The sequence below is a fragment of the Meles meles genome, chromosome 3 (assembly GCF_922984935.1).
Source record: "Meles meles chromosome 3, mMelMel3.1 paternal haplotype, whole genome shotgun sequence".
Taxonomy (NCBI): Eukaryota; Metazoa; Chordata; class Mammalia; order Carnivora; family Mustelidae; genus Meles; species Meles meles.
In genome coordinates, this window is record NC_060068.1 from 106,902,256 (window position 1) to 106,915,033 (window position 12,778).

Here is a 12,778-nt window from a genome sequence, read left to right on the forward strand (position 1 = left end):
TAAGAAATTAACTAGTAGAAACCACGTTACTGCAACATCATGGTTGAAGTCATGCCAAAGTCAAAATTGTAATACCTAAGATAACTCCTTCAGCTATACACTGTACAAATATATTAAGGCAACACTATTACCCACTGTAACTTAAAACTATTATTGTGTTGGTTAGTGTTATTCATTAAATGTTTAAAGAGAATAAAAAAAAAAGGAGGAACAATTTCAAAATGAAAGGAAACATTAGAATTTAATAACTTCTTTCTCCTTTCCTCACTTTCAAGCTGGCTATACCAGAAACCAAGTTTCTGCAAAGCAGCATATGCTCACATAAGGGTAGTGATCCAGAAGCAGACAGCATGCTTGACACATCCCAAGTCAAAGAAAATATACCCTCCACCCTAGAGACTTACAGTTTAAGTCAGAAAGACAACTTTAAGATATAAAATACCCAGATGACAACCAGTTAATGATTTTTTGGAATTTATATTTGGCCTTTCCTGCTCAAGTTAAATGAAGAGCAAGAGAAAATAAATTAAATAGTGGGAGTGGAGGAATGGGGGGTCAATAATAAGTTTTAAATTAATCACAGTCCTCAGGAACAGGGAAGGGAAGGAACTGGAATGGGAACACTTCCCAAAACAGACCCCGCCATCAGGGGATCACATGAAAAGAGATGTCCACAATAATAAGAGAAGGATACAGGATGAAAAATACACCAAGATGGCAAGGGAAAAAGGATAACAGTAAGAAGCCAGAACTCAAAGAAAGAGTATGAGAGAAATCAGCTGATTTCTTGGTAGCTTTAATGAAGAAAATGATCACACTAATCCAAAAATCTAATTAACTTAACTTTTATCTTTTTCAAAATGTTAAATATTTCTCTTCCAGAGCACCATTATTAACACTTTTTGAAACTCATACTCAACATTCCAGGGTAGGAATACTTGTTTGTCAATTTTCTCCTGTGAAAAATCAAAAAGACCATATATAGATCAAGCTCATGATTCCAACCTGATTAAAATCACACTAACAAGACCAAATTAAAATGCAATCTCTCACATACCCATGCAAAGCTGTTTCAAGCCTTCACATCATGAACTTCCCAAACCCAGTTTCCACTGTCTCCTGTCTACCTCTCAAACCCTACCCAAAAAGCCAGTGAGAGTTGCTTTGTCCTGATCACTCACATCTGCCTTTTAACATCTATCTTCCAGCCTGCCTATATTAGATGTGGGTACGTCAGTCTGAGGCTGTCAACATCTGCACTGGACAGGAGACCAATTTTCACCTCCTTCAATCTGACTCTAAGCAGTTGCCAGGGAGAAAATTATGCCTCAAGAAACTGACAGCTTGTGCTCAATATTCTTTTGTCAAGGATAAAATACATCACTATTTTCCTTAAAATTGCCTTGCCATGTTCTACAATGTTAAATATATGTGTGTACACACATATATAAAAAAATATATAGACACACACATATATACACATGTACACATATACATGTACACGAATACCTCTCCATATATGTGTATATTTCTTTTTCTCCCTATATATGATTCGAGCTGTATCAGTGAAAATAGTACCTATGTCCTCAATTTTACTATACAATTACTGAGATAAATAAAAGAATGTCTCTTAAAAAAATGAAAATAAAATAAAAAATTAAATAAGAGAATGTCTCTTAACTATTACCAATTGAAAATCCTCATTGCCTATCCCTTCTTTATGACAACGCCCTAAGAGACCATCAGTTTTATCTGACTGGGTAATTCTGCGCTTTCAACATTTAAAAAAGGAGAGAAGATATCTGTGCAACAAGACCGTTGAAGAGTACGCTTACAAATAAACTACGGCTACTAAGATCACACAGGTGCTAGCAAACTCAATAGTTTTAACTCTACTATTTTAGTAGACCAATAAATAGTGCTTTTTTGCTCTAAAACTAACAAGACATTTTCTACCAAAAGATAGTTCTTGTAACAATTGAGACTTAGCATTGAACAACACTGACTACTCTCAATAAGCTGAAGTCCTACTTTCACTCAAGGACAATGCACTTGCACTATAATCAAAGCTTACCTGAAATGGAACACCAAACCAAAAGCCAGAACCTGAAAAGAAAACCTCCAAAGAAATCTTAAGACAAATACTGCCTAAATATAAATAAACATGAAAAAGGGGAAACTACAATCCAAACGTTAAAGAATTTACCCTTTTCTCCTTCCAGCCATTTGAGAAGGACTATCTGGTTTCACTATTAAATGTTTCCTCAAGCGGTGCCTGCACGGCTCAGTCAGTTAAGCACCTGACTCCGTTTCTGCTCAGGTCATGATCTCACTGATCTCCAGGTCATCAGGATCTGTGGTCAGCTCCAAGTCTCCTTTAAGACTCTCTCTAACACTGCCCTTCCCCCATCTGCAACTGCCCAGTAAGACATCTCAATCATTGAGAATGTGGTAAAATTCAATTGATAAGAAAAATAACCAGGATTCAACCAATCAACAAAGTAGGATGAAGGTTTACAGATACCTACCACTGCCCTAGGGTGTCTCACAAGCACCATGAACAATGCTCAACATCAATTCTCACCAAATAAAGCACATTTTTTTGAAAAGGAAGTAGCATTTTACATCTATAAGGATGGCAAACAATGTTAACAGACTATCCCATTACTTGTCAAAAAGAATAATTTGCTTCTACTCAATAGCACTTTACTATATTCCTTCAGAGAACTCTCCCCCACTCCTCATTTCCTAGGGTGAGCCAGGCTGGCTAGAAACTGGTTCAGCTGGGGCACCTGGGTGGTTCAATTGGTTTAGCAGCTGCCACCAGCTCAGGTCATGATTCCAGGGTCCTGGGATAGAGCTCTGCATCAGGCTCCCTGCTCAGCAGAGAGCCTGCTTTTCTCTCTCCCTCTGCCTGCCACTCCGCTTACTTGTGCTCTCTATCTCTCTGTCAAATAAATAAATAAAATCTTCCCATCCAAGTACTAACCAGGCCCGACCCTGCTTAGCTTCCGAGATCTGACGAGATCGGGCGAGTTCAGGGTGGTATGGCCGTAGACTAAATAAAATCTTAAAAAAAAAAAAAAAAGAAAAAGAAAAAGAAAAAAAGAAACTGGTTCAGTGCTGAGCATGACCCAAGCAAAGCTAACCAGTCCCCTCCATGACTAAAATGTAGAGGCAGAGGAAGAAGAGTTCTTTTTCTGCTAGGGTAACACCTCAAACTATAGGTGGACATCTTGTCCAACATGTACATATGCAAACAGAGGTACACTCAGTGGAATATTATGTAGCCATAAAAAAGGGATGAGATCATGCCATCTGCAACAACATGGATGGACCCAGAGGGTATTAAGGTAAGTGAAATAAATCAGACTGAGAAAGACAAATACCTTATGATTTCACTCTTATGTAGAATCTAAAAAAAGAAAAAGAAAAAGATTTAAAAAGAATAAACAAAAAAACAGAATCAGACCTATAGAGAACTGATGGATGCCAGAGGTGAAGGGATGGGGATGACAGGCAAAATATGGGAGGGGGAGGGGGAGATACAGGCTACCAGTTATGAAATTTAAAAAGCCACAGGAATAAAAGGCACAGCATAAGGCTTACAGTTAATAATTTTTTAACAGCAATGCATGGTGATAGGTAGTAGCTATACCTGTGATGAATACAGCATAATGTATAAACTTGTCCTATCACTATGTTGTGTATCTGAAACTAATGCAACATTGTGTGTCAACTACACTCAAGGAAGGAAGGAAGCAAAGAAGGAAGGGAGAGAAGGAGGAAGGGATGGATGGACAGAAGAAGGAATGGAAGGAGGGAGAGAAGGTGAAATAAGTGGAGTCAAGTGATGAAGAAAGCCTTATATCCTTTGAGTCACTCACAGCTAACTATCCCTGAACTCAAAATCTACTCCTGGAATTCCCAATTATGAAGGCCCATAAACTCCCTTTTTACTTTAACAACTCTGAATTGAATGTATTTCTGTCACTTGTAATTAGTGAGGTTATATAAACACTAGCAAGCTAAGATATAACCCTACTGGAGAACAATTTCAGAATACATTTTAAAAAGCCCTACAACCTGTGTTATGTCCCAGAGGAAACAGTAGTTACATGGGTATATATATATGTAAAACTTCAAAGAACTGTATACTGATTTGTGTACTTGGTTGTATATAATTATACTTTAATTTGTTAAAAAGAAAAAAAAAAAGAACTGTGCCGCTGTATTTCTACCCCTAGAGATGTATACTAATAAAATTTTTCAAGGGGGGGGAGGGGCTGTGTGACACTGTACATGTTCACATACTTCAGCATTATTTAATATCAAAAACATAAAAACAACTTCTAAGTCCAACAGGGAAATTATGTAATAAAAAAGTTTTAAACATTATAAATTCCAAGGTCATACCAAATTTAAAAATGCCTATAATTAGTGTAAAACTTTTTACAAGACAATAAAATGCTATCAAAGCTAGAATTAAAACTAGGGTAAAATGCATATGCATTTAGCCAAGGACTTGAAAGAAAATACAAGGCTACATAAATATAAAATACTATTTATAATCATTCAAAAAATGAAATAGTGTAAATCTAAAACAAGTAGAGGACTTATATGTAAACACTGATGAAAGAAATTAAAAAAAAAGATCTAAATAGAAGGAAACATTTTTGTCATGAATTGGATGATTCACATACTAAAAATATAAATTCTCCCTAAATTAATTACAAGTTTAGTATAATTCCATCAAAATTGCAGATTTTTTGTAGATACAGATAAGCTTATCTAAAATTTATCTAAATTATCTAAAACTTATATGGAAAAACAAAAGAGACAGAATAACAATTCAGAAAAATATTAAGTGGGAACAATCATTTTATCCAAGTCTGACACTCCCACAGCTACAGCAATAAAAGACCACGCAAGTACTGGCAAAGGAAAGACAACACAGCGATCAATGGAACAAAATAAAGAACCCAGAAATAAAGAAACCCAGCTTGTGTGCTCCCACACAAGCACAAGTGACTAATTTTTAGTAAGGGTGCAAAAGTAATTCAATGGAGGAAATAGAGTCTTTCCAACAAATGGTACTGGGGCAACTAGGTGTCCATGGGGTTCAAACTTCACATGTTACATAGAAATTAATCCAAAATGAGTCATAGATTTAAATATAAAACATAAAACTAAAAAACTTTTAAAAGAAAACAGGAGAAAATCCTGATGAGCTAAACCCTGGAGAATTCTTAGATAGCAAAAGCAAAATTCATGAAGGGGGTCAATAAATTGGACTTCCTCAAATTAAAGACTTACTATGTAAAACACCTGTTAACATGATGAAAAAACATGATATATCCACACAACAGAGTATTCACAGAATACAATCTAACAACAAAATACTATCTAAAAACAAAAAAAACCAACAAAAAGTCACAAACTAAACTATAACGGCTCTCAAGGGCATCACATTGACAAAAAAAGGACAATCTCAAAAGGTCATATACTGATTCCATTTATACAATTTTCTTGAAATTACAGAATTAGACATGGAGACAGAGGAGTTGCCAAGAATGTTGGGGACTATAAGCTAAATGGGTACGACTATATGGGGATAAGCATGAGGGAGACCTTTATTATGGTGACGGTGATAGAATAGTTCTGTATCGTGACTATAGTGGTGGCTGCACAGATGTACACAAGTGATAAAACCAGAGAGTTATACACAGATAATGTGCCAATGCCAGTTTCCTGGTGTTGATACTGTACCATACTTCCTTAAGATAAAACGATTGGGTGGTGCCTGGGTGGCTCAGCCAGTTGAGCAACTGTCAGGCTCAGGTCATAATCCCAAGGGCCTGGGATGAAGCCCCACATTGTGCTCAGGAAGCCTGCTTCTCCCTTTCCCTCTGCCATTCCCCCCCGTCAAATAAATAAACAAAAAAATCTTAAAAAATATATAACCATTGGGCGCCTGGGTGGCTCAGTGGGTTAGGCCACTGCCTTCGGCTCAGGTCATGATCTCAGGGTCCTGGGATCGAGTCCCGCATCAGGCTCTCTGCTCAGCAGCGAGCCTGCTTCCCTCTCTCTCTCTGCCTGCCTCTCTGCCTACTTGTGATCTCCGTCTGTCAAATAAATAAATAAAATCTTTAAAAAAAAAAAAAAAATATATATATATATATAACCATTGTGGGAAACTCAATAATGTATACACTGAACCACTCTGTGCTATCTTTTAAAATTCCTGTGATTTAGGGCACTTGGGTGGCTCAGTGGGTTAAAGCCTCTGCCTTCAGCTCAGGTCATGATCCCAGGATCCTGGGATCGAGGCCCGCATCGGGCTCTCTGCTCGGTGGAGAGCCTGCCTCCCCTTCTCTCTCTGCCTGCTTCTCCCTACTTGTGATTCTGTCAAATAAATAAAATCTTTAAACAATAAAATAAAATAGGGGCGCCTGGGTGGCTCAGTAGGTTAAAGCCTCTGCCTTCGACTCAGGTCATGATCTCAGGGTCCTGGGATCAAGCCCCGCATTGGGCTCTCTGCTCAGCAGGGAGCCTGCTTCTTCGCGCTCTCTCTGCCTGCCTCTCTGCCTACTTGTTATATCTCTATCAAATAAATAAAATATTTAAAAAATAAATAAAAAATAAAATAAAATAAAATTACTGTGATTCAAAATTAAGAAAAATAAAATTCAAAAAAAAAAAAAAGAAAAGGAAAATTCACCTGTTAAGTGACTTTTTGTTAGTGTAAACAAACACTAAAGCAAACAGTGTAAGAGAATTCTTCTGACTTGACTAAAAACTGGTACAGCAGCATCTTAGTGGATCTCAGCTGAGGAGAATATACTAATACTAGGTAAGTCCCATGGAGTTGTTAGGAGCACACACTGCCTGAAAACATACCCCAAATGACTCAACCTATAGGAAAATAAATTATTACAATTTTTCATACATTAGGCCCATCATTTTTATCTATAAAAAACATGAGCCATCTGCTCAGGCTTGACCTGCGTGCAACAACTGGCCCATTCTCCCTTGCCCATTATTATAGCAATCCCTTCCTCAACAGCTCTATCTCACCCCTCACCACTGTGATAGTCTCCTGACTCTTAATCCTGCCTCCAGGTTCTCTAACACATTTAACTCTTCCTGCACACAGCTGAGAGACTCATATCCCCAAAACACCACTCTTCCTATTTCATGTCACCCAGATGGCAGAACTTCTTAAAACAGGAAGAAAGTTAATGAGACATATTTTAGTTTAAGAAGAAAAAGAGCTTTAAAAATAAACATAAAGCAATGCTGGGAAAAACTGCTTCCAGAGGTTAGCAAATCCTGTATCATTAGATAAATTCAAGTATAGGGGAACCTGAAATTCAAGATCTATTCCAGCCCTGGAGTTCTGATTCCCTATCATTTCCCTGAGAATTCTCCCTCCACCACCGGCATTCCAAACTGTCCTCTAAAATCCAGCTCCAATCTCTTTCCTTCTAACCTTTCCTCCCAGCATTCCTCTCCAAGCTAGGTCCTAACTATTCCCCCATGCACATCATGTATAGTCTATTTTTCTGACTAGATGATTTTCTTCACTGGATGATTTTTTCCTCTCTCTCTTTTAATCTTTCATGATCCAGTGCACCTTCAGGAAATTTTTCCAATCCCATGCTTACTCTCCCATTTGTGCTATTCATCTACTTTTCATGTCCAAGTGTCCTGATTATAAGCTCTGGGACAAACAAGGAAAAAAGCCTCCTATCTGCTAGCAGTCTCTCTTTATCAGAGACCACAGAGTCAAACAGCCCTCTCCCCACTGTGGTTTCTCTGACATAAGATTTTTCCCAGGAAACACACTATAAAGTCCAGTAAACCAACCATCTACCTATCTGGGCCCTTTGCTGAGCACATTATCATTAGAAGCAGTGCAGGAGTACACAAAGGTGTACCTCAGCTTCTTTGGGCCTTCCCCTTCAACCACCCAGAAATGTTCATGATACAAAAGCAAGTCTCTGATCTTGGTCTTTGAGAGCCAACACTGAAATATAACTAAAGGATTTTTAAAAACTCTGTTCTAGTAAAAACTATTCCTCATCTACTCTACTTCCAACCTACCATCACTGGTCCTCCTTTTTTAATGACTGCCCTCTTTCTAACAAGTTTCATTTACACTTTTCCATCTCTGTCCCTTGGATATCTCCTACCCAGCTAAGAGCCACCTTTTTCTCATCAGAGTGCTATTCAAAGATTCATAAAATACACTGATACTCTTTTTTAAGTAATGTGAAAATACACATATATATATATATATACACATACATATAAACACATATATATAATGTGTGTATAAGGAGTGACTGGTAATACAAGATTTCTTTTTGCGGAGATGACAATGTTCTGGAATGATAATGGTGACAGCTATACCACTCCATGAATATATACTAAAACCACTGACATATATACTTTAAAGGGGTGAATTTTGTTATATGAATCGTATCTTAATTTTTTTTTAAGGTAAGACTCTCCAACTCTACCCCTGTATTTACATTTGGCACTGGGAACGAAAACTTGTAATTTTTCAGACAAGACCCTTTTCTCACATACTTCTTAGAGAACACGGTCAATTATCCTCTTTACACAATTAAGTGCCTATCACAAATCAGGCACCAAGACAGGAGCTGGAGAGATGGTCACCAGACCAACACAGAACCTGTCCTACTGTAGCCTGGAGAGGGGAAGACAACCAATTATCTAATTCTAGGAAGAAAAAGTATAAGAATAACCTAATCGGGGTAGGGGGGTAGGGGTGGAAAGGACCCCCCCAAAAAAGAGCACATCTAAGAGGCATACACATACCTCAGCCCACATAAGGTAGTTAGTTACTCAACAACTAGTTAGAAGTGACTGGCAGTAAAACAAAACTCCTAGATCACAAGAATTTGGATGGCATGCAATTGGTAACTAACTCCCATCTACCACAGGAGGCTCACATGTCCACTGCACTGGCCTTGAGGTAAAGTGGCCCGGTATAAGCATATTAATGTTTTAACTACTGACAGTGTTAGTATGGTAATGTTTTAATGTACTCACAAATATTTGTGCTTATTATTCATGTATCGGGGCAAATACAAAAAGAAAATTAAGTTATGCTGAAAAACTATAAAGTCTGTTTATTGATGACTGCACAGAAGGCACAGCACTTGTACAAACTGAAAAATATAAAAAGCTTAACTTTCAGCTCAAAGCATTATAAATAAATACAGAAACTGTTTATTGAAAACAGTAAGCTCCTATCTTTAACTGTGTGAAAATTCTAATCTGAGGTCAGCTAACCAGAGCCTATGGGTCAAATCTGGCCCACCATCTGTTTTATAAATAAGTTCTACTGGAACACAGCCATGCCCATTTGTTTATATATTACCTATAGCCGCTTTCCCAACACAACTGTAGACCTGAATAATATTAAGAGACCCTATAACCAGTAAAGTCTAAAATATTTACTATTTGAATCGCTTCTCAGCCTTTCAGCTAAGATCAAGTGTAAAATATTTACTACTTGACCCTTTCAAGAACAAAAAAAAAAAATGCAAATGTGTACTAAATAGAAGTACTTCAAGTTGATTCAGAACAAAGAAATATTATACATCCTTTACCAATGAAGCATCCCAGTGGGTAAACAACAAACTCAAAACGCAAAGAATTCTAACTCTATTTTATTAGTCAATCCGCCGTACAGCTTTAGGTAAATCGTAATTAGTCTGTGTTTTATCTACCAGTAAAATTCAGAGCATCTGGGTCGGAGTTTCATTTAAGTGCTCAGGACCACTGAAACCAGGGCTGGGAAAGGTGTCTGTATCTTTTGCTGCCTAACAAATTCCCCCAAAAGGTAGTAGCTTAAAATAAGTATTTAGTATCTCCTGAATCTTCGGTGGGTCAAGACTTTGGAGTTGGTTAGGACTGCCATCTTTTAAAACCCCACGGGAGCTGGAGGATCTGCTTCTAAGGTGGCTTACTCAGAAGCTTGGCAAACTGGTACTGACAGCTTCCCCCGAAGTGAATAATCCATGAGAAAGAGCGAGGCAGATACTATACTCTTTTTATGACTTTGCTTCCCTTTGAAAGTAGATAATATCACTTCTACCATATTTTATTCTTTATAGAAGTGAGAGTCTTTAAGTCCAATATACATTCAAGAGGATCAAAGTCAAGCTCCATTTTTTTAAGGGAGAGGTGTCAAAGAATCTGCAAACATATAATGCCACTACAGGGTTTCAAATGATGAGTAAACAGCTTCAATAACATAACCAACAAGGCCTGGCTGATTAAAGAATAGGCACTTAACCATTTTCATAACATGTACTTTGTTCTATTTATGAGCGGAGAGAGGTTTCATCACTGCTTAAGATTCTCAAAAAAAAAAAAAAAAGTAAGCCAACAGGAAAAAGTAAGGCACTTCGGCTTTTCATATCTGATGCAGTAATGATGATGGGAGGCAGTTATATTTTTGTTTTAGCTTTTTTTCCCCAAGGAGAAAAAGCAAGGAGAGAAGGCAAATTATGGTGAATAGATCATGATCATAAATAATTGCAAAGTTGGACTAGGACAGACAAGTACTTATGATTCAGAGCCACATAAAAGATTTTCTCGGATATAAATAAAAAAAAGAAAACAGAAATTCAGATATGCATTCAAAACTGTGGGGGTTGGGGTGAGGGAGGTGGGTGTATTATACCATGATTGCTACAAAATTACATCACAGAAACTTCTGAAACAAGGAACATTATACAGAGTGAAACTAAAAGTTACCTATAACAATTAAACATTTTCAAAATAAATGTCTTAGTTACTAGACTTAAGGAACATTTGGTGAAATTCATCACATTCTATTATTTTGAGGCAAAAAGACCTGGCAGCAGAATTCCTCAAAGGAAAATGAAGTAAGAGCCATTCTGATTTCCTTAACAAGAAGCTCAAAAATTGGGGCGCCTGGGTGGCTCAGTGGGTTAAAGCCTCTGCCTTCGGCTCAGGTCATGATCCCAGGGTCTCTGCTGAGCAGAGAGCCTGCTTCAGAGATCACAATTAGGGAGACAGGCAGGCAGAGAGAGAGGAAGGGAAGCAGACTCTCTCTCTCTCTCTGTCTGCCTGTCTCCCTAATTGTGATCTCTCTCTCTCTCTGTCAAACATATAAATAAAATTAAAAAAAAAAAAGCTCAAAAATTGTCCTGAACTAGACAACTTAACTGCTTTATAAGTTCATTCAAAGCCCAGTCTGATGGGCTGAATAATGTCCCCCCCAAAACTCATACCCCCCCCAGAACATATGAATGTGGCCTTATTTGTAAATAGGGTCTTTGCAGACATAATCAAGTAAAGATGAGGTCATACCAGATTTAGGGAGAACCCTAATTCAAAGCTTGATATCCTTTAAGAGGAAACTTTGTACACAGAGAAACAGGGAGAATGCCATGTGACAAGACAATGAAGGAAGAGACTGGAGTAACAAGTCGACAAACCAATGATTGCTGGCAAATGATTGCTGGCAATGATTGCTGGCAAACACGAAAAGCTAGGAGAGAACATTCAACAGATTCTTCCACTGAGCCCCCAAGAAAGAATTAACCCTGTTAACACCCTGATTTCAGTTATCTGGCCTCCAGAATTGTGAGAGAGTACATTTCTGTTGTTCTAAGCCACCAAGTTTATAGTAATTTATGTTATTACAGCCCTAGATAACAATTACATACACCCATATTACAGTTAGTAATATGGAACTTAAATGTCATCATTTATAATATGAGAAACATTTATCTTTGGCCTGAAAATTTAGAAAAATATTTACCAATCAAGGTTCTTAGTTCACAAATTCAGAACAATTAGAGACAGCACTGTCCCATTTAATGCACTGTCCCTTTCTTGGGTACTGTCACAGGAATGAATGAGACATAAGACTCCAACGGACTGGGTGCCTGGGTGGCTCAAGTGGGTTAAGCCGCTGCCTTCGGCTCAGGTTATGATCTCGGGGTCCCGGGATCAAGTCCTGCACTGGGCTCTCTGCTCAGCAGGGAATCTTACTTCCCGCTCTCTCTCTGCCTGCCTCTCTGTCTGCTTGTGATCTCTGTCTCTGTCAAATAAATAAATAAAATCTTAAAAAAAAAAAAAAAAAGACTCCAATGGACTACACACACTACTATCAGCCATCAGAGATCCAGTGAGATTCTCCCAAAAGTCAGTAAAGCAACTGTACAAAACAGGAGCTCAGTTCACCTTAGTTGATACTCAACAGCTTCACAAAAAGCTGTCTTTATTTAAGTCCTCTTGCTGAACCAGAAGTTTAACACAAAACTGTTAAGTTTCAAGAATTTAATGTTTCATATGTAGTCTTATCACACTTGTAGCATCAAAATAACAAGTTTTTCTAATAGGCACTATACCAAGCTGTGGGTTACAATTCCACCCTTTATTAATTCTGAGTTTCCCAAAAACAGGATTCCTTTAAGCCCAGATTTGTTTTTATTTCAAACTCAAACCATTTCAAGTACGCATGGCTAATTTACCATACCAGCCCGACAGAATGGCTGGACATTTTTCCATTTTATCACCCCTGTATCTTCAGCATGAACTACAAAGAGGTATTACAAAGGATGAAAGGTAAACTTCTGCCCCATTTACTTCCTATTCAACTGTTGTTGGAACATTTTTAAGACTCAACTTTTTTTTTTTTTTTTAAGATTTTATTTATTCATTTGACATGAGACAGCGAGAGAGGGAACACAAGGGGGTGGAGAGA

The 12,778-nt window shown here is 37.7% G+C and overlaps 1 protein-coding gene across 1 annotated transcript in view; it reads right to left on the reverse strand.

Annotated features, from left to right (window-relative positions):
- The window catches only part of CTNNA1 (catenin alpha 1), a 190,317-nt gene that overhangs the window by 146,596 nt on the left and 30,943 nt on the right, over window positions 1-12,778 (reverse strand). The gene's annotated exons all lie outside the window — the stretch shown is intronic.